Below are 20,679 nucleotides of genomic sequence, written 5' to 3'. Positions count from 1 at the left end.
CTGTAATTAACATTTTGCATGTTCAGAACCAATGAAATGACATTATTTTTTAAATTTATCACTATATTTATTGCCACAGAGGGCAGTCGCTGCCATTCAAATGTTGCTTCATGCTGAAAAACTGAGACACTTGGACCATCAGGACTGATGCAATTCATCAACACATTGTAGGTCTGTTTTACACTAGTTTGTCTGTAAATAATGTCTAGTGTTGCTATGCTGTTAACTTTTATTAAATACATACTTGGCTTGTGCTTTCAGGCCACTTAATGGCATCACTTTCATCTTGTTTTCATGTTTTTGAGACGCGTATGATTTTTTACCATATGCATGTACCTGACTAGCCTTTGGATTTTGGCCAATTACCATTTAATGCATTTAATTAGGCATGAGTACCTGCATGTGAGTGGTGCCATGCAAGTTGTAGGATATTGTGGTGCACGTATATGAATGACTTTATGTTTAGAAAGCACTTTTTTCCACCCCTAACACACACTTGCTTTAAGGCTGTTGACTGGGCCATATACAGCACTCTAGGTGGTGTCACAAAAACAGCCGAAACTCTGGGACCGCTGGTCAACCAGGCATAAAACTTCACATGGTAACCAATGAAGGTCCTGTGTTTTGTATTTAATAGGGAATTTGAGATTCTGGGAAATTGCCCCATATCGAAGGCCGCATCTCTGTATTTCTATGAAAAAGACTTTCCCGGTTGGGAAATGCCCTTCTCGAACTCCTGCGTAACAGAGTAAAATTATGTGTAACAATGCAATGGGTCATGCATGGGCGCCAGTGTTTTGGTTGAATGAGCGCAGATGAACAGGCTGTTGCCAGGGCGATTTTCAGCGTGTTTGGGGCAGTTTTACTTTGGTTTTCAGGGTTATTAGTCAGGCAGTAAATTGGTAGAGGGTGCTGTTGTACATGTAGCTGAAAAACTACCCAAATATTGAGGTTGATTTTGTGAAGAAATGAATCACAGAAAGTATGTTCAATTTGTGATTTTCTGTTAGTGCCGACCCTAGGCAAGGAATTGTGGCCAAATTTATAATCGAAATAACTACTTAAACTGCTCCCCCGGAGGCATTTTGACCCTCTGTTGGCCATTATTTTGGCCCCCAAGAAAAGCAGTAAAAAGTGTAGGTTTGTTTTGTGAAAAAATGAATCACAGAAAGTACCCTCCATTTGCGATTAAGTGAAGCCACCAACCCTCCTCCACACAATTCATTAAGAATTAGATGTCTTGTAACTGTCTTGGGGCCCCAGCGGGGCTGTTTGTACACCCCCTGGGACTGACAATTTGGCAGTTAGCCTTTGCAAAAGCCCCCAATGTGCTGTCTTAATGCAGCTGCAATCAATTTTTTTTCTGTTCAGCAATAGTAGTCCCCCTTCATGAGTCATCAGACCCGGCAATTGTTTTTGGCAAACAAGAGAAACTGTAACCAGGTGCACAATGACAAATGACTTCTAAAACTCAATTTTTAGGATTTAATTGTGAGATGCGGCCTTAAAAGAAAAATGAGATTTCTAAAATGGCACAATATAGGTCTGATTTTTCCTAAAGTGTGTAGACTTATGTATTTTGAAGAACACAAACTGCTTTGGAAGCTGCTCCAGTCACTCATTGCCAGCTAGTGGGCACAAAACCATTTTTTTGCTGATTTTTGCACATAAATCCTATAGTCAATTCTTGGGGCGCAGACTATTAACAGGCGAAAAAAATTGCATGGCAGGCATGTATTCCTTGCATTACCATTCCGCAACACATTGCGAGTTTAATTTGTGTGATACTTTGTATGATATGTACCTCTTCCATCAAGGCATTGTGTACATATGCTTTCTCACCTACCGCGATGTTTTGTCAGTAATCCATGCTTGCCAAAGTCCTGAATTAACTGTAATTAACATTTTGCATGTTCAGAACCAATGAAATGACATTATTTTTTAAATTTATCACTATATTTATTGCCACAGAGGGCAGTCGCTGCCATTCAAATGTTGCTTCATGCTGAAAAACTGAGACACTTGGACCATCAGGACTGATGCAATTCATCAACACATTGTAGGTCTGTTTTACACTAGTTTGTCTGTAAATAATGTCTAGTGTTGCTATGCTGTTAACTTTTATTAAATACATACTTGGCTTGTGCTTTCAGGCCACTTAATGGCATCACTTTCATCTTGTTTTCATGTTTTTGAGACGCGTATGATTTTTTACCATATGCATGTACCTGACTAGCCTTTGGATTTTGGCCAATTACCATTTAATGCATTTAATTAGGCATGAGTACCTGCATGTGAGTGGTGCCATGCAAGTTGTAGGATATTGTGGTGCACGTATATGAATGACTTTATGTTTAGAAAGCACTTTTTTCCACCCCTAACACACACTTGCTTTAAGGCTGTTGACTGGGCCATATACAGCACTCTAGGTGGTGTCACAAAAACAGCCGAAACTCTGGGACCGCTGGTCAACCAGGCATAAAACTTCACATGGTAACCAATGAAGGTCCTGTGTTTTGTATTTAATAGGGAATTTGAGATTCTGGGAAATTGCCCCATATCGAAGGCCGCATCTCTGTATTTCTATGAAAAAGACTTTCCCGGTTGGGAAATGCCCTTCTCGAACTCCTGCGTAACAGAGTAAAATTATGTGTAACAATGCAATGGGTCATGCATGGGCGCCAGTGTTTTGGTTGAATGAGCGCAGATGAACAGGCTGTTGCCAGGGCGATTTTCAGCGTGTTTGGGGCAGTTTTACTTTGGTTTTCAGGGTTATTAGTCAGGCAGTAAATTGGTAGAGGGTGCTGTTGTACATGTAGCTGAAAAACTACCCAAATATTGAGGTTGATTTTGTGAAGAAATGAATCACAGAAAGTATGTTCAATTTGTGATTTTCTGTTAGTGCCGACCCTAGGCAAGGAATTGTGGCCAAATTTATAATCGAAATAACTACTTAAACTGTAAAAAGTGTAGGTTTGTTTTGTGAAAAAATGAATCACAGAAAGTACCCTCCATTTGCGATTAAGTGAAGCCACCAACCCTCCTCCACACAATTCATTAAGAATTAGATGTCTTGTAACTGTCTTGGGGCCCCAGCGGGGCTGTTTGTACACCCCCTGGGACTGACAATTTGGCAGTTAGCCTTTGCAAAAGCCCCCAATGTGCTGTCTTAATGCAGCTGCAATCAATTTTTTTTCTGTTCAGCAATAGTAGTCCCCCTTCATGAGTCATCAGACCCGGCAATTGTTTTTGGCAAACAAGAGAAACTGTAACCAGGTGCACAATGACAAATGACTTCTAAAACTCAATTTTTAGGATTTAATTGTGAGATGCGGCCTTAAAAGAAAAATGAGATTTCTAAAATGGCACAATATAGGTCTGATTTTTCCTAAAGTGTGTAGACTTATGTATTTTGAAGAACACAAACTGCTTTGGAAGCTGCTCCAGTCACTCATTGCCAGCTAGTGGGCACAAAACCATTTTTTTGCTGATTTTTGCACATAAATCCTATAGTCAATTCTTGGGGCGCAGACTATTAACAGGCGAAAAAAATTGCATGGCAGGCATGTATTCCTTGCATTACCATTCCGCAACACATTGCGAGTTTAATTTGTGTGATACTTTGTATGATATGTACCTCTTCCATCAAGGCATTGTGTACATATGCTTTCTCACCTACCGCGATGTTTTGTCAGTAATCCATGCTTGCCAAAGTCCTGAATTAACTGTAATTAACATTTTGCATGTTCAGAACCAATGAAATGACATTATTTTTTAAATTTATCACTATATTTATTGCCACAGAGGGCAGTCGCTGCCATTCAAATGTTGCTTCATGCTGAAAAACTGAGACACTTGGACCATCAGGACTGATGCAATTCATCAACACATTGTAGGTCTGTTTTACACTAGTTTGTCTGTAAATAATGTCTAGTGTTGCTATGCTGTTAACTTTTATTAAATACATACTTGGCTTGTGCTTTCAGGCCACTTAATGGCATCACTTTCATCTTGTTTTCATGTTTTTGAGACGCGTATGATTTTTTACCATATGCATGTACCTGACTAGCCTTTGGATTTTGGCCAATTACCATTTAATGCATTTAATTAGGCATGAGTACCTGCATGTGAGTGGTGCCATGCAAGTTGTAGGATATTGTGGTGCACGTATATGAATGACTTTATGTTTAGAAAGCACTTTTTTCCACCCCTAACACACACTTGCTTTAAGGCTGTTGACTGGGCCATATACAGCACTCTAGGTGGTGTCACAAAAACAGCCGAAACTCTGGGACCGCTGGTCAACCAGGCATAAAACTTCACATGGTAACCAATGAAGGTCCTGTGTTTTGTATTTAATAGGGAATTTGAGATTCTGGGAAATTGCCCCATATCGAAGGCCGCATCTCTGTATTTCTATGAAAAAGACTTTCCCGGTTGGGAAATGCCCTTCTCGAACTCCTGCGTAACAGAGTAAAATTATGTGTAACAATGCAATGGGTCATGCATGGGCGCCAGTGTTTTGGTTGAATGAGCGCAGATGAACAGGCTGTTGCCAGGGCGATTTTCAGCGTGTTTGGGGCAGTTTTACTTTGGTTTTCAGGGTTATTAGTCAGGCAGTAAATTGGTAGAGGGTGCTGTTGTACATGTAGCTGAAAAACTACCCAAATATTGAGGTTGATTTTGTGAAGAAATGAATCACAGAAAGTATGTTCAATTTGTGATTTTCTGTTAGTGCCGACCCTAGGCAAGGAATTGTGGCCAAATTTATAATCGAAATAACTACTTAAACTGTAAAAAGTGTAGGTTTGTTTTGTGAAAAAATGAATCACAGAAAGTACCCTCCATTTGCGATTAAGTGAAGCCACCAACCCTCCTCCACACAATTCATTAAGAATTAGATGTCTTGTAACTGTCTTGGGGCCCCAGCGGGGCTGTTTGTACACCCCCTGGGACTGACAATTTGGCAGTTAGCCTTTGCAAAAGCCCCCAATGTGCTGTCTTAATGCAGCTGCAATCAATTTTTTTTCTGTTCAGCAATAGTAGTCCCCCTTCATGAGTCATCAGACCCGGCAATTGTTTTTGGCAAACAAGAGAAACTGTAACCAGGTGCACAATGACAAATGACTTCTAAAACTCAATTTTTAGGATTTAATTGTGAGATGCGGCCTTAAAAGAAAAATGAGATTTCTAAAATGGCACAATATAGGTCTGATTTTTCCTAAAGTGTGTAGACTTATGTATTTTGAAGAACACAAACTGCTTTGGAAGCTGCTCCAGTCACTCATTGCCAGCTAGTGGGCACAAAACCATTTTTTTGCTGATTTTTGCACATAAATCCTATAGTCAATTCTTGGGGCGCAGACTATTAACAGGCGAAAAAAATTGCATGGCAGGCATGTATTCCTTGCATTACCATTCCGCAACACATTGCGAGTTTAATTTGTGTGATACTTTGTATGATATGTACCTCTTCCATCAAGGCATTGTGTACATATGCTTTCTCACCTACCGCGATGTTTTGTCAGTAATCCATGCTTGCCAAAGTCCTGAATTAACTGTAATTAACATTTTGCATGTTCAGAACCAATGAAATGACATTATTTTTTAAATTTATCACTATATTTATTGCCACAGAGGGCAGTCGCTGCCATTCAAATGTTGCTTCATGCTGAAAAACTGAGACACTTGGACCATCAGGACTGATGCAATTCATCAACACATTGTAGGTCTGTTTTACACTAGTTTGTCTGTAAATAATGTCTAGTGTTGCTATGCTGTTAACTTTTATTAAATACATACTTGGCTTGTGCTTTCAGGCCACTTAATGGCATCACTTTCATCTTGTTTTCATGTTTTTGAGACGCGTATGATTTTTTACCATATGCATGTACCTGACTAGCCTTTGGATTTTGGCCAATTACCATTTAATGCATTTAATTAGGCATGAGTACCTGCATGTGAGTGGTGCCATGCAAGTTGTAGGATATTGTGGTGCACGTATATGAATGACTTTATGTTTAGAAAGCACTTTTTTCCACCCCTAACACACACTTGCTTTAAGGCTGTTGACTGGGCCATATACAGCACTCTAGGTGGTGTCACAAAAACAGCCGAAACTCTGGGACCGCTGGTCAACCAGGCATAAAACTTCACATGGTAACCAATGAAGGTCCTGTGTTTTGTATTTAATAGGGAATTTGAGATTCTGGGAAATTGCCCCATATCGAAGGCCGCATCTCTGTATTTCTATGAAAAAGACTTTCCCGGTTGGGAAATGCCCTTCTCGAACTCCTGCGTAACAGAGTAAAATTATGTGTAACAATGCAATGGGTCATGCATGGGCGCCAGTGTTTTGGTTGAATGAGCGCAGATGAACAGGCTGTTGCCAGGGCGATTTTCAGCGTGTTTGGGGCAGTTTTACTTTGGTTTTCAGGGTTATTAGTCAGGCAGTAAATTGGTAGAGGGTGCTGTTGTACATGTAGCTGAAAAACTACCCAAATATTGAGGTTGATTTTGTGAAGAAATGAATCACAGAAAGTATGTTCAATTTGTGATTTTCTGTTAGTGCCGACCCTAGGCAAGGAATTGTGGCCAAATTTATAATCGAAATAACTACTTAAACTGTAAAAAGTGTAGGTTTGTTTTGTGAAAAAATGAATCACAGAAAGTACCCTCCATTTGCGATTAAGTGAAGCCACCAACCCTCCTCCACACAATTCATTAAGAATTAGATGTCTTGTAACTGTCTTGGGGCCCCAGCGGGGCTGTTTGTACACCCCCTGGGACTGACAATTTGGCAGTTAGCCTTTGCAAAAGCCCCCAATGTGCTGTCTTAATGCAGCTGCAATCAATTTTTTTTCTGTTCAGCAATAGTAGTCCCCCTTCATGAGTCATCAGACCCGGCAATTGTTTTTGGCAAACAAGAGAAACTGTAACCAGGTGCACAATGACAAATGACTTCTAAAACTCAATTTTTAGGATTTAATTGTGAGATGCGGCCTTAAAAGAAAAATGAGATTTCTAAAATGGCACAATATAGGTCTGATTTTTCCTAAAGTGTGTAGACTTATGTATTTTGAAGAACACAAACTGCTTTGGAAGCTGCTCCAGTCACTCATTGCCAGCTAGTGGGCACAAAACCATTTTTTTGCTGATTTTTGCACATAAATCCTATAGTCAATTCTTGGGGCGCAGACTATTAACAGGCGAAAAAAATTGCATGGCAGGCATGTATTCCTTGCATTACCATTCCGCAACACATTGCGAGTTTAATTTGTGTGATACTTTGTATGATATGTACCTCTTCCATCAAGGCATTGTGTACATATGCTTTCTCACCTACCGCGATGTTTTGTCAGTAATCCATGCTTGCCAAAGTCCTGAATTAACTGTAATTAACATTTTGCATGTTCAGAACCAATGAAATGACATTATTTTTTAAATTTATCACTATATTTATTGCCACAGAGGGCAGTCGCTGCCATTCAAATGTTGCTTCATGCTGAAAAACTGAGACACTTGGACCATCAGGACTGATGCAATTCATCAACACATTGTAGGTCTGTTTTACACTAGTTTGTCTGTAAATAATGTCTAGTGTTGCTATGCTGTTAACTTTTATTAAATACATACTTGGCTTGTGCTTTCAGGCCACTTAATGGCATCACTTTCATCTTGTTTTCATGTTTTTGAGACGCGTATGATTTTTTACCATATGCATGTACCTGACTAGCCTTTGGATTTTGGCCAATTACCATTTAATGCATTTAATTAGGCATGAGTACCTGCATGTGAGTGGTGCCATGCAAGTTGTAGGATATTGTGGTGCACGTATATGAATGACTTTATGTTTAGAAAGCACTTTTTTCCACCCCTAACACACACTTGCTTTAAGGCTGTTGACTGGGCCATATACAGCACTCTAGGTGGTGTCACAAAAACAGCCGAAACTCTGGGACCGCTGGTCAACCAGGCATAAAACTTCACATGGTAACCAATGAAGGTCCTGTGTTTTGTATTTAATAGGGAATTTGAGATTCTGGGAAATTGCCCCATATCGAAGGCCGCATCTCTGTATTTCTATGAAAAAGACTTTCCCGGTTGGGAAATGCCCTTCTCGAACTCCTGCGTAACAGAGTAAAATTATGTGTAACAATGCAATGGGTCATGCATGGGCGCCAGTGTTTTGGTTGAATGAGCGCAGATGAACAGGCTGTTGCCAGGGCGATTTTCAGCGTGTTTGGGGCAGTTTTACTTTGGTTTTCAGGGTTATTAGTCAGGCAGTAAATTGGTAGAGGGTGCTGTTGTACATGTAGCTGAAAAACTACCCAAATATTGAGGTTGATTTTGTGAAGAAATGAATCACAGAAAGTATGTTCAATTTGTGATTTTCTGTTAGTGCCGACCCTAGGCAAGGAATTGTGGCCAAATTTATAATCGAAATAACTACTTAAACTGCTCCCCCGGAGGCATTTTGACCCTCTGTTGGCCATTATTTTGGCCCCCAAGAAAAGCAGTAAAAAGTGTAGGTTTGTTTTGTGAAAAAATGAATCACAGAAAGTACCCTCCATTTGCGATTAAGTGAAGCCACCAACCCTCCTCCACACAATTCATTAAGAATTAGATGTCTTGTAACTGTCTTGGGGCCCCAGCGGGGCTGTTTGTACACCCCCTGGGACTGACAATTTGGCAGTTAGCCTTTGCAAAAGCCCCCAATGTGCTGTCTTAATGCAGCTGCAATCAATTTTTTTTCTGTTCAGCAATAGTAGTCCCCCTTCATGAGTCATCAGACCCGGCAATTGTTTTTGGCAAACAAGAGAAACTGTAACCAGGTGCACAATGACAAATGACTTCTAAAACTCAATTTTTAGGATTTAATTGTGAGATGCGGCCTTAAAAGAAAAATGAGATTTCTAAAATGGCACAATATAGGTCTGATTTTTCCTAAAGTGTGTAGACTTATGTATTTTGAAAAACACAAACTGCTTTGGAAGCTGCTCCAGTCACTCATTGCCAGCTAGTGGGCACAAAACCATTTTTTTGCTGATTTTTGCACATAAATCCTATAGTCAATTCTTGGGGCGCAGACTATTAACAGGCGAAAAAAATTGCATGGCAGGCATGTATTCCTTGCATTACCATTCCGCAACACATTGCGAGTTTAATTTGTGTGATACTTTGTATGATATGTACCTCTTCCATCAAGGCATTGTGTACATATGCTTTCTCACCTACCGCGATGTTTTGTCAGTAATCCATGCTTGCCAAAGTCCTGAATTAACTGTAATTAACATTTTGCATGTTCAGAACCAATGAAATGACATTATTTTTTAAATTTATCACTATATTTATTGCCACAGAGGGCAGTCGCTGCCATTCAAATGTTGCTTCATGCTGAAAAACTGAGACACTTGGACCATCAGGACTGATGCAATTCATCAACACATTGTAGGTCTGTTTTACACTAGTTTGTCTGTAAATAATGTCTAGTGTTGCTATGCTGTTAACTTTTATTAAATACATACTTGGCTTGTGCTTTCAGGCCACTTAATGGCATCACTTTCATCTTGTTTTCATGTTTTTGAGACGCGTATGATTTTTTACCATATGCATGTACCTGACTAGCCTTTGGATTTTGGCCAATTACCATTTAATGCATTTAATTAGGCATGAGTACCTGCATGTGAGTGGTGCCATGCAAGTTGTAGGATATTGTGGTGCACGTATATGAATGACTTTATGTTTAGAAAGCACTTTTTTCCACCCCTAACACACACTTGCTTTAAGGCTGTTGACTGGGCCATATACAGCACTCTAGGTGGTGTCACAAAAACAGCCGAAACTCTGGGACCGCTGGTCAACCAGGCATAAAACTTCACATGGTAACCAATGAAGGTCCTGTGTTTTGTATTTAATAGGGAATTTGAGATTCTGGGAAATTGCCCCATATCGAAGGCCGCATCTCTGTATTTCTATGAAAAAGACTTTCCCGGTTGGGAAATGCCCTTCTCGAACTCCTGCGTAACAGAGTAAAATTATGTGTAACAATGCAATGGGTCATGCATGGGCGCCAGTGTTTTGGTTGAATGAGCGCAGATGAACAGGCTGTTGCCAGGGCGATTTTCAGCGTGTTTGGGGCAGTTTTACTTTGGTTTTCAGGGTTATTAGTCAGGCAGTAAATTGGTAGAGGGTGCTGTTGTACATGTAGCTGAAAAACTACCCAAATATTGAGGTTGATTTTGTGAAGAAATGAATCACAGAAAGTATGTTCAATTTGTGATTTTCTGTTAGTGCCGACCCTAGGCAAGGAATTGTGGCCAAATTTATAATCGAAATAACTACTTAAACTGCTCCCCCGGAGGCATTTTGACCCTCTGTTGGCCATTATTTTGGCCCCCAAGAAAAGCAGTAAAAAGTGTAGGTTTGTTTTGTGAAAAAATGAATCACAGAAAGTACCCTCCATTTGCGATTAAGTGAAGCCACCAACCCTCCTCCACACAATTCATTAAGAATTAGATGTCTTGTAACTGTCTTGGGGCCCCAGCGGGGCTGTTTGTACACCCCCTGGGACTGACAATTTGGCAGTTAGCCTTTGCAAAAGCCCCCAATGTGCTGTCTTAATGCAGCTGCAATCAATTTTTTTTCTGTTCAGCAACAGTAGTCCCCCTTCATGAGTCATCAGACCCGGCAATTGTTTTTGGCAAACAAGAGAAACTGTAACCAGGTGCACAATGACAAATGACTTCTAAAACTCAATTTTTAGGATTTAATTGTGAGATGCGGCCTTAAAAGAAAAATGAGATTTCTAAAATGGCACAATATAGGTCTGATTTTTCCTAAAGTGTGTAGACTTATGTATTTTGAAGAACACAAACTGCTTTGGAAGCTGCTCCAGTCACTCATTGCCACCTAGTGGGTATGCCCTGTAATTGACCTTTGGATGTTGAATTAATTAACACTTGTGTCATGTAATTAAGGTTTGGACATGCAGATTGCAGATGGTTGTTGCATGACTGTCTCATGATATTTGGTTCCATTCTGTGTGACCAGTTTGGGGCTGGAAGCATCATCCACTGTCTATGGGTTGTCTTGGTGGTAACTCTGTTGACAAGGCTTTTTGTGTTGATTAGATGGTGTTGCAAAAACAGCCATTGCTCTGGACTCGATGATCAAACAGGTTTGAAACTTCACATTGTGTAAGTTGAATGACCCATGCATTGGACTTCAAAGGTCAATTGAGATTTTGGCCGGGTGCCCCACAATTTAAAACCGCATATCAGTATTTCTGTCAAAATATTTGTCTGTTGCAAATGTCCTCTATCACAGAGAAACTCACTTACGCCACAAGGAAACTGTTGATGCATTGGAGTTAAATTAAGTGTTGATTGAGTAGGAAGGCACGTCCTGTTGCCAGGACGATTTTTAGTGTGTTAGGTGCAGTTTTAGTGCATTTTTTCATCATCTGGTCATTTGGTACTGGGTGCTGTGAAAAAGTTTGTTGAAAAAGCATCAAAATGTTTAAGGTGATGTAGTTCAAAACTGAATCACAGAAGTATGCCTTTATTTGTGATTTTTTGTTAGGCACGCCTCTTGTCTATGCATTCAGGTCAAAATTAGTTCCGGGGTTATTGTTTAAAGCGCCCCCCAGGGGTCATTATTTTAGCTAAATTGGCATCAAAAAATGTAAGTTGGTTTTGTGAAAAAATGTATTACTAAAACCCCATCAAATTTGCAATTTAATGTTGGCCCCAACCCCTTTCTAGGCTACAGCAAAAATTATTGTTACAGGAAAGTTGCTTTGGTAGCCCCCTGGGACTGTTTATGCTATCCTATAGGACATAAGATTTTCCTGGAGGATCTCAGATCGTTGCTGTGTTTTGTCCGATGCAGCTGTAATCGTTTTCTTCCTCTTTGAATAGACTAGTAGTTCTTCTTGGTTCAAAGACCTCATGAATTGTTTTGGGCAAAAAAGCAAATCACTCTGTATGGGTGTTAATACAGACAGCCTTCTAAACGTGATTTTTGGTATGTAATACTGATTGCCATTTTCTAAACTGTGCAATGTATGTTAATTGTTTGCATAAATTTGTAGATTTGTGTATTTGAAGAAACATGAAGAGGTTTTGAATGGTCTTGAAGCAAGTTAACAGCACCATTCAGATGTCATTTTCATGGTGTTGAGATGTTCATAATTTCCTACCACATTGTATGCCCCGTAATTGACCTTTGGATGTTGATTAATTAACACTTGTGTCATGTAATTAAGGTTTGGACATGCAGATTGCAGATGGTTGTTGCATGACTGTCTCATGACATTTGGTTCCATTCCATGTGACCGGTTTAGGGCTGGAAGCACCATCCTCTGTCCATGAGTGTCTTGGTGGTAACTCTGTTGACAAGGCTTTTTTGTGTTGATTAGATGGTGTTGCAAACACAGCCATTTACCTGGACTCGATGATCAAACAGGTTTGAAACTTCACATTGTGTTAATTGAAGGACCCATGCATTGGACTTCAAAGGGCAATTGAAATTTTGGCCGGGTTCCCCACTATTTAAGACAGCATGTCAGTATTTCTGTCAGAGCTTTGATGATTTTTTTCATTCATAATGGCATTTTGCATTTGCAATCTTTCCCAATATCAATTTGCTTTAGTAATCGATGCTTGCAATTGCTTGAATCAAATGTTACTACATTTTACGTGGTCATCACTAATTGACAAAATTGCTTATTTAACTCTGAGCCATATTTATTACCCCAGAGAGAAGTGCTCCATCACCATATGAATGATGCTTCATACAAACGGATTCACTGCTTACACCACTGAAACCTGCAATGTTCAACATTTTCTGGGTTTGTGCTACTATTTTACCAGTAAACTTGCTCCTAGTTTGGTTTATTAATTATTTTTAAGCAAATAATACATTGCATGGTCTTGTAAGCAAGTTAACAGCACCATTTTTTTGTCATTTTCATGGTGTTGAGATGTTCATAATTTCCTACCACATTGTATGCCCCGTAATTGACCTTTGGATGTTGATTAATTAACACTTGTGTCATGTAATTAAGGTTAGGACATGCAGATTGCAGATGGTTGTTGCATGACTGTCTCATGATATTTGGTTTCATTCTATGTGACCAGTTTGGGGCTGGAAGCATCATCCACTATCTATGGGTTGTCTTGGTGGTAACTCTGTTGACAAGGCTTTTTTCTGTTGATTAGATCGTGTTGCAAAAACAGCCATTGCTCTGGACTCGATGATCAAACAGGTTTGAAACTTCACATTGTGTTAGTTGAATGACCCAACAGCAGGAAAGTTGCTTTGGTAGCCCCCTGGGACTGTTTATGCTATCCTATAGGACATAAGATTTTCCTGGAGGATCTCAGATCGTTGCTGTGTTTTGTCCGATGCAGCTGTAATCGTTTTCTTCCTCTTTGAATAGACTAGTAGTTCTTCTTGGTTCAGAGACCTCATGAATTGTTTTGGGCAAAAAAGCAAATCACTCAGTATGGGTGTTAATACAGACAGCCTTCTAAACGTGATTTTTGGTATGTAATACTGATTGCCATTTTCTAAACTGTGCAATGTATGTTAATTGTTTGCATAAATTTGTAGATTTGTGTATTTGAAGAAACATGAAGAGGTTTTGAATGGTCTTGAAGCAAGTTAACAGCACCATTCAGATGTCATTTTCATGGTGTTGAGATGTTCATAATTTCCTACCACATTGTATGCCCCGTAAATGGCTTTTTGATGTTGATTAATTAACACTTGTGTCATGTAATTAAGCATTGGACATGCAGATTGCAGATGGTTGTTGCATGATTGTCTCATGATATTTGGTTCCATTCCATGTGACCGGTTTAGGGCTGGAAGCATCATCCTCTGTCCATGAGTGTCTTGGTGGTAACTCTGTTGACAAGGCTTTTTTGTGTTGATTACATGGTGTTGCAAACACAGCCATTTACCTGGACTCGATGATCAAACAGGTTTGAAACTTCACATTGTGTTAATTGAAGGACCCATGCATTGGACTTCAAAGGGCAATTGAAATTTTGGCCGGGTTCCCCACTATTTAAGACAGCATGTCAGTATTTCTGTCAGAGCTTTGATGATTTTTTTCATTCATAATGGCATTTTGCATTTTCTATCTTTCACAATATCAATTTGCTTTAGTAATCGATGCTTGCAATTGCTTGAATCAAATGTTACTACATTTTACGTGGTTATCACTAATTAACAAAATTGCTTATTTAACTCTGAGCCATATTTATTACCCCAGAGAGAAGTGCTCCATCACCATATGAATGATGCTTCATACAAACGGATTCACTGCTTACACCACTGAAACCTGCAATGTTCAACATTTTCTGGGTTTGTGCTACTATTTTACCAGTAAAGTTGCTTCTAGTTTGGTTTATCAATTAATTTAAGCAAATAATACATTGCATGGTCTTGTAAGCATGTTAACAGCACCATTTTTTTGTCATTTTCATGGTGTTGAGATGTTCATAATTTCCTACCACATTGTATGCCCCGTAATTGACCTTTGGATGTTGAATTAATTAACACTTGTGTCATGTAATTAAGTATTGGACATGCAGATTGCAGATGGTTGTTGCATGACTGTCTCATGATATTTGGTTCCATTCCATGTGACCAGTTTGGGGCTGGAAGCATCATCCACTGTCTATGGGTTGTCTTGGTGGTAACCTTGTTGACAAGGCTTTTTGTGTTGATTAGATGGTGTTGCAAAAACAGCCATTGCTCTGGACTCGATGATCAAACAGGTTTGAAACTTCACATTGTGTAAGTTGAATGACCCATGCATTGGACTTCAAAGGTCAATTGAGATTTTGGCCGGGTGCCCCACAATTTAAAACCGCATATCAGTATTTCTGTCAAAAAATTTGTCTGTTGCAAATGTCCTCATAAACTCACTTACGCCACAAGGAAACTGTTGATGCATTGCAGTTAAATTAATTGTTGATTGAGTAGGAAGGCACGTCCTGTTGCCAGGACGATTTTTAGCGTGTTAGGTGCAGTTTTAGTGCATTTTTTCATCATCTCGGTCATCTGGTCATTTGGTACTGGGTGCTGTGAAAAAGTTTGTTGAAAAAGCATCAAAATGTTTAAGGTGATGTAGTTCAAAACTGAATCACAGAAGTATGCCTTTATTTGTGATTTTTTGTTAGGCACGCCTCTTGTCTATGCATTCAGGTCAAAATTATTTCCGGGGTTATTGTTTAAAGCGCCCCCCAGGGGTCATTATTTTAGCTAAATTGGCATCAAAAAATGTAAGTTGGTTTTGTGAAAAAATGTATTACTAAAACCCCATCAAATTTGCAATTTAATGTTGGCCCCAACCCCTTTCTAGGCTACAGCAAAAATTATTGTTACAGGAAAGTTGCTTTGGTAGCCCCCTGGGACTGTTTATGCTATCCTATAGGACATAAGATTTTCCTGGAGGATCTCAGATCGTTGCTGTGTTTTGTCCGATGCAGCTGTAATCGTTTTCTTCCTCTTTGAATAGACTAGTAGTTCTTCTTGGTTCAGAGACCTCACGAACTGTTTTGGGCAAAAAAGCAAATCACTCAGTATGGGTGTTAATACAGACAGCCTTCTAAACATGATTTTTGGTATGTAATACTGATTGCCATTTTCTAAACTGTGCAATGTATGTTAATTGTTTGCATAAATTTGTAGATTTGTGTATTTGAAGAAACATGAAGAGGTTTTGAATGGTCTTGAAGCAAGTTAACAGCACCATTCAGATGTCATTTTCATGGTGTTGAGATGTTCATAATTTCCTACCACATTGTATGCCCCGTAATTGACCTTTGGATGTTGATTAATTAACACTTGTGTCATGTAATTAAGGTTTGGACATGCAGATTGCAGATGGTTGTTGCATGACTGTCTCATGATATTTGGTTCCATTCCATGTGACCGGTTTAGGGCTGGAAGCATCATCCTCTGTCCATGAGTGTCTTGGTGGTAACTCTGTTGACAAGGCTTTTTTGTGTTGATTAGATGGTGTTGCAAACACAGCCATTTACCTGGACTCGATGATCAAACAGGTTTGAAACTTCACATTGTGTTAATTGAAGGACCCATGCATTGGACTTCAAAGGGCAATTGAAATTTTGGCCGGGTTCCCCACTATTTAAGACAGCATGTCAGTATTTCTGTCAGAGCTTTGATGATTTTTTTGATTCATAATGGCATTTTGCATTTGCAATCTTTCCCAATATCAATTTGCTTTAGTAATCGATGCTTGCAATTGCTTGAATCAAATGTTACTACATTTTACGTGGTCATCACTAATTGACAAAATTGCTTATTTAACTCTGAGCCATATTTATTACCCCAGAGAGAAGTGCTCCATCACCATATGGTTGATGCTTCATACAAACGGATTCACTGCTTACACCACTGAAACCTGCAATGTTCAACATTTTCTGGGTTTGTGCTACTATTTTACCAGTAAACTTGCTCCTAGTTTGGTTTATTAATTATTTTTAAGCAAATAATACATTGCATGGTCTTGTAAGCAAGTTAACAGCACCATTTTTGTATCATTTTCATGGTGTTGAGATGTTCATAATTTCCTACCACATTGTATGCCCCGTAATTGACCTTTGGATGTTGATTAATTAACACTTGTGTCATGTAATTAAGGTTTGGACATGCAGATTGCAGATGGTTGTTGCATGACTGTCTCACGACATTTGGTTTCATTCTATGTGACCAGTTTGGGGCTGGAAGCATCATCCACTATCTATGGGTTGTCTTGGTGGTAACTCTGTTGACAAGGCTTTTTTCTGTTGATTAGATCGTGTTGCAAAAACAGCCATTGCTCTGGACTCGATGATCAAACAGGTTTGAAACTTCACATTGTGTTAGTTGAATGACCCAACAGCAGGAAAGTTGCTTTGGTAGCCCCCTGGGACTGTTTATGCTATCCTATAGGACATAAGATTTTCCTGGACGATCTCAGATCGTTGCTGTGTTTTGTCCGATGCAGCTGTAATCGTTTTCTTCCTCTTTGAATAGACTAGTAGTTCTTCTTGGTTCAGAGACCTCATGAATTGTTTTGGGCAAAAAAGCAAATCACTCAGTATGGGTGTTAATACAGACAGCCTTCTAAACGTGATTTTTGGTATGTAATACTGATTGCCATTTTCTAAACTGTGCAATGTATGTTAATTGTTTGCATAAATTTGTAGATTTGTGTATTTGAAGAAACATGAAGAGGTTTTGAATGGTCTTGAAGCAAGTTAACAGCACCATTCAGATGTCATTTTCATGGTGTTGAGATGTTCATAATTTCCTACCACATTGTATGCCCCGTAAATGGCTTTTTGATGTTGATTAATTAACACTTGTGTCATGTAATTAAGCATTGGACATGCAGATTGCAGATGGTTGTTGCATGATTGTCTCATGATATTTGGTTCCATTCCATGTGACCGGTTTAGGGCTGGAAGCATCATCCTCTGTCCACGAGTGTCTTGGTGGTAACTCTGTTGACAAGGCTTTTTGTGTTGATTAGATGGTGTTGCAAACACAGCCATTTACCTGGACTCGATGATCAAACAGGTTTGAAACTTCACATTGTGTTAATTGAAGGACCCATGCATTGGAATTCAAAGGGCAATTGAAATTTTGGCCGGGTTCCCCACTATTTAAGACAGCATGTCAGTATTTCTGTCAGAGCTTTGATGATTTTTTTCATTCATAATGGCATTTTGCATTTGCTATCTTTCCCAATATCAATTTGCTTTAGTAATCGATGCTTGCAATTGCTTGAATCAAATGTTACTACATTTTATGTGGTCATCACTAATTAACAAAATTGCTTATTTAACTCTGAGCCATATTTATTACCCCAGAGAGAAGTGCTCCATCACCATATGAATGATGCTTTATACAAACGGATTCACTGCTTACACCACTGAAACCTGCAATGTTCAACATTTTCTGGGTTTGTGCTACTATTTTGCCAGTAAAGTTGCTCCTAGTTTGGTTTATCAATTAATTTAAGCAAATAATACATTGCATGGTCTTGTAAGCATGTTGACAGCACCATTTTTTTTGTCATTTTCATGGTGTTGAGATGTTCATAATTTCCTACCACATTGTATGCCCCGTAATTGACCTTTGGATGTTGATTAATTAACACTTGTGTCATGTAATTAAGCATTGGACATGCAGATTGCAGATGGTTGTTGCATGACTGTCTCATGATATTTGGTTCCATTCTGTGTGACCAGTTTGGGGCTGGAAACATCATCCACTGTCTATGGGTTGTCTTGGTGGTAACTCTGTTGACAAGGCTTTTTGTGTTGATTAGATGGTGTTGCAAAAACAGCCATTGCTCTGGACTCGATGATCAAACAGGTTTGAAACTTCACATTGTGTAAGTTGAATGACCCATGCATTGGACTTCAAAGGTCAATTGAGATTTTGGCCGGGTGCCCCACAATTTAAAACCGCATATCAGTATTTCTGTCAAAAAATTTGTCTGTTGCAAATGTCCTCATAAACTCACTTACGCCACAAGGAAACTGTTGATGCATTGGAGTTAAATTAATTGTTGATTGAGTAGGAAGGCACGTCCTGTTGCCAGGACGATTTTTAGCGTGTTAGGTGCAGTTTTAGTGCATTTTATCATCATCTCGGTCATCTGGTCATTTGGTACTGGGTGCTGTGAAAAAGTTTGTTGAAAAAGCATCAAAATGTTTAAGGTGATGTAGTTCAAAACTGAATCACAGAAGTATGCCTTTATTTGTGATTTTTTGTTAGGCACGCCTCTTGTCTATGCATTCAGGTCAAAATTAGTTCCGGGGTTATTGTTTAAAGCGCCCCCCAGGGGTCATTATTTTAGCTAAATTGGCATCAAAAAATGTAAGTTGGTTTTGTGAAAAAATGTATTACTAAAACCCCATCAAATTTGCAATTTAATGTTGGCCCCAACCCCTTTCTAGGCTACAGCAAAAATTATTGTTACAGGAAAGTTGCTTTGGTAGCCCCCTGGGACTGTTTATGCTATCCTATAGGACATAAGATTTTCCTGGAGGATCTCAGATCGTTGCTGTGTTTTGTCCGATGCAGCTGTAATCGTTTTCTTCCTCTTTGAATAGACTAGTAGTTCTTCTTGGTTCAGAGACCTCATGAATTGTTTTGGGCAAAAAAGCAAATCACTCAGTATGGGTGTTAATACAGACAGCCTTCTAAACATGATTTTTGGTATGTAATACTGATTGCCATTTTCTAAACTGTGCAATGTATGTTAATTGTTTGCATAAATTTGTAGATTTGTGTATTTGAAGAAACATGAAGAGGTTTTGAATGGTCTTGAAGCAAGTTAACAGCACCATTCAGATGTCATTTTCATGGTGTTGAGATGTTCATAATTTCCTACCACATTGTATGCCCCCTAATTGACCTTTGGATGTTGATTAATTAACACTTGTGTCATGTAATTAAGGTTTGGACATGCAGATTGCAGATGGTTGTTGCATGACTGTCTCATGATATTTGGTTCCATTCCATGTGACCGGTTTAGGGCTGGAAGCATCATCCTATGTCCATGAGTGTCTTGGTGGTAACTCTGTTGACAAGGCTTTTTTGTGTTGATTAGATGGTGTTGTAAACACAGCCATTTACCTGGACTCGATGATCAAACAGGTTTGAAACTTCACATTGTGTAAGTTGAATGACCCATGCATTGGACTTCAAAGGGCAATTGAAATTTTGGCCGGGTTCCCCACTATTTAAGACAGCATGTCAGTATTTCTGTCAGAGCTTTGATGATTTTTTTCATTCATAATGGCATTTTGCATTTGCTATCTTTCCCAATATCAATTTGCTTTAGTAATCGATGCTTGCAATTGCTTGAATCAAATGTTACTACATTTTACGTGGTCATCACTAATTAACAAAATTGCTTATTTAACTCTGAGCCATATTTATTACCCCAGAGAGTATTATTCATAGAGAAAAAAAAATAGTTGCAGCTGCATCCGCCAAAACACAGCAAGGATCCGAGGAGCCTCCAGGAGGATCTTTTGTCCTATAGGATAGCAAAAACAGTCCCAGGGGGCAACCAAAGCAACTTTCCTGTGACAATTTTTTTTCCATTGCGTAGAAAAGGGTTAGGGCCAACATTAAATTGCAAATTGAATGAGGTTTTTGCGATTCATTTTTTCGCAAAACCATCTTACATTTTTTTGCAGCCCATTTAGCTAAAATAATGACTGATCGGGGGACGAAATGACCCCTAGGGGGTGCTTTAAGCAACTTTCTTGCAACTAATTTTCACCTTACGGCGTAGCCAAGAGGCGGGCCTAACATAAAATCACAAATTAAGGTATACTTCTGTGATTCAATTTTGAGCTACATCCCCTTGAAAATTTTGATGGGTTTCAACTAAACTTTTCACAGCACCCTGCACCAAACGTCTGACTGACTGAGAAGAGCAAAAACTGCACTAAAACTGCACCAAACACGTTGAAAATCGCCCTGGCTACACCATGTGACTTCTTGCTCATTCATCCAGAAAATTGACACCAATGCATCACCGGTTGCCTTGGGACGAAACTGAGACTCTCTATGACAGGGGAGTACAAGACGGGCATTCCCCGCGGGCAAAACTATTTTGATAGAATTACT

General features: G+C 39.2%; 2 long non-coding RNA genes across 2 annotated transcripts; both read left to right on the top strand.

Moving 5' to 3' along the window:
- Window positions 1-75: 75 nt before the first annotated feature.
- On the top strand, window positions 76-9,445 carry LOC145889756 (uncharacterized). The gene is made up of 6 exons (XR_014399528.1): window positions 76-171; window positions 1,972-2,063; window positions 3,805-3,896; window positions 5,638-5,729; window positions 7,471-7,562; window positions 9,363-9,445. It is a non-coding gene; the product is annotated as an uncharacterized LOC145889756 (long non-coding RNA).
- A 3,909-nt stretch (window positions 9,446-13,354) lies between these two features.
- On the top strand, window positions 13,355-14,357 carry LOC145889871 (uncharacterized). Its single transcript, XR_014399539.1, has 3 exons — window positions 13,355-13,550; window positions 13,618-13,991; window positions 14,285-14,357. It is a non-coding gene; the product is annotated as an uncharacterized LOC145889871 (long non-coding RNA).
- The last annotated feature ends 6,322 nt before the right edge of the window (window positions 14,358-20,679 follow it).

The sequence above is a fragment of the Ascidia mentula genome, chromosome 2 (genome assembly GCF_947561715.1).
Source record: "Ascidia mentula chromosome 2, kaAscMent1.1, whole genome shotgun sequence".
NCBI lineage: Eukaryota > Metazoa > Chordata > Ascidiacea > Phlebobranchia > Ascidiidae > Ascidia > Ascidia mentula.
Note: the sequence above shows the minus strand (reverse complement) of the source record. Positions and strands in the feature narration are given on the sequence as shown.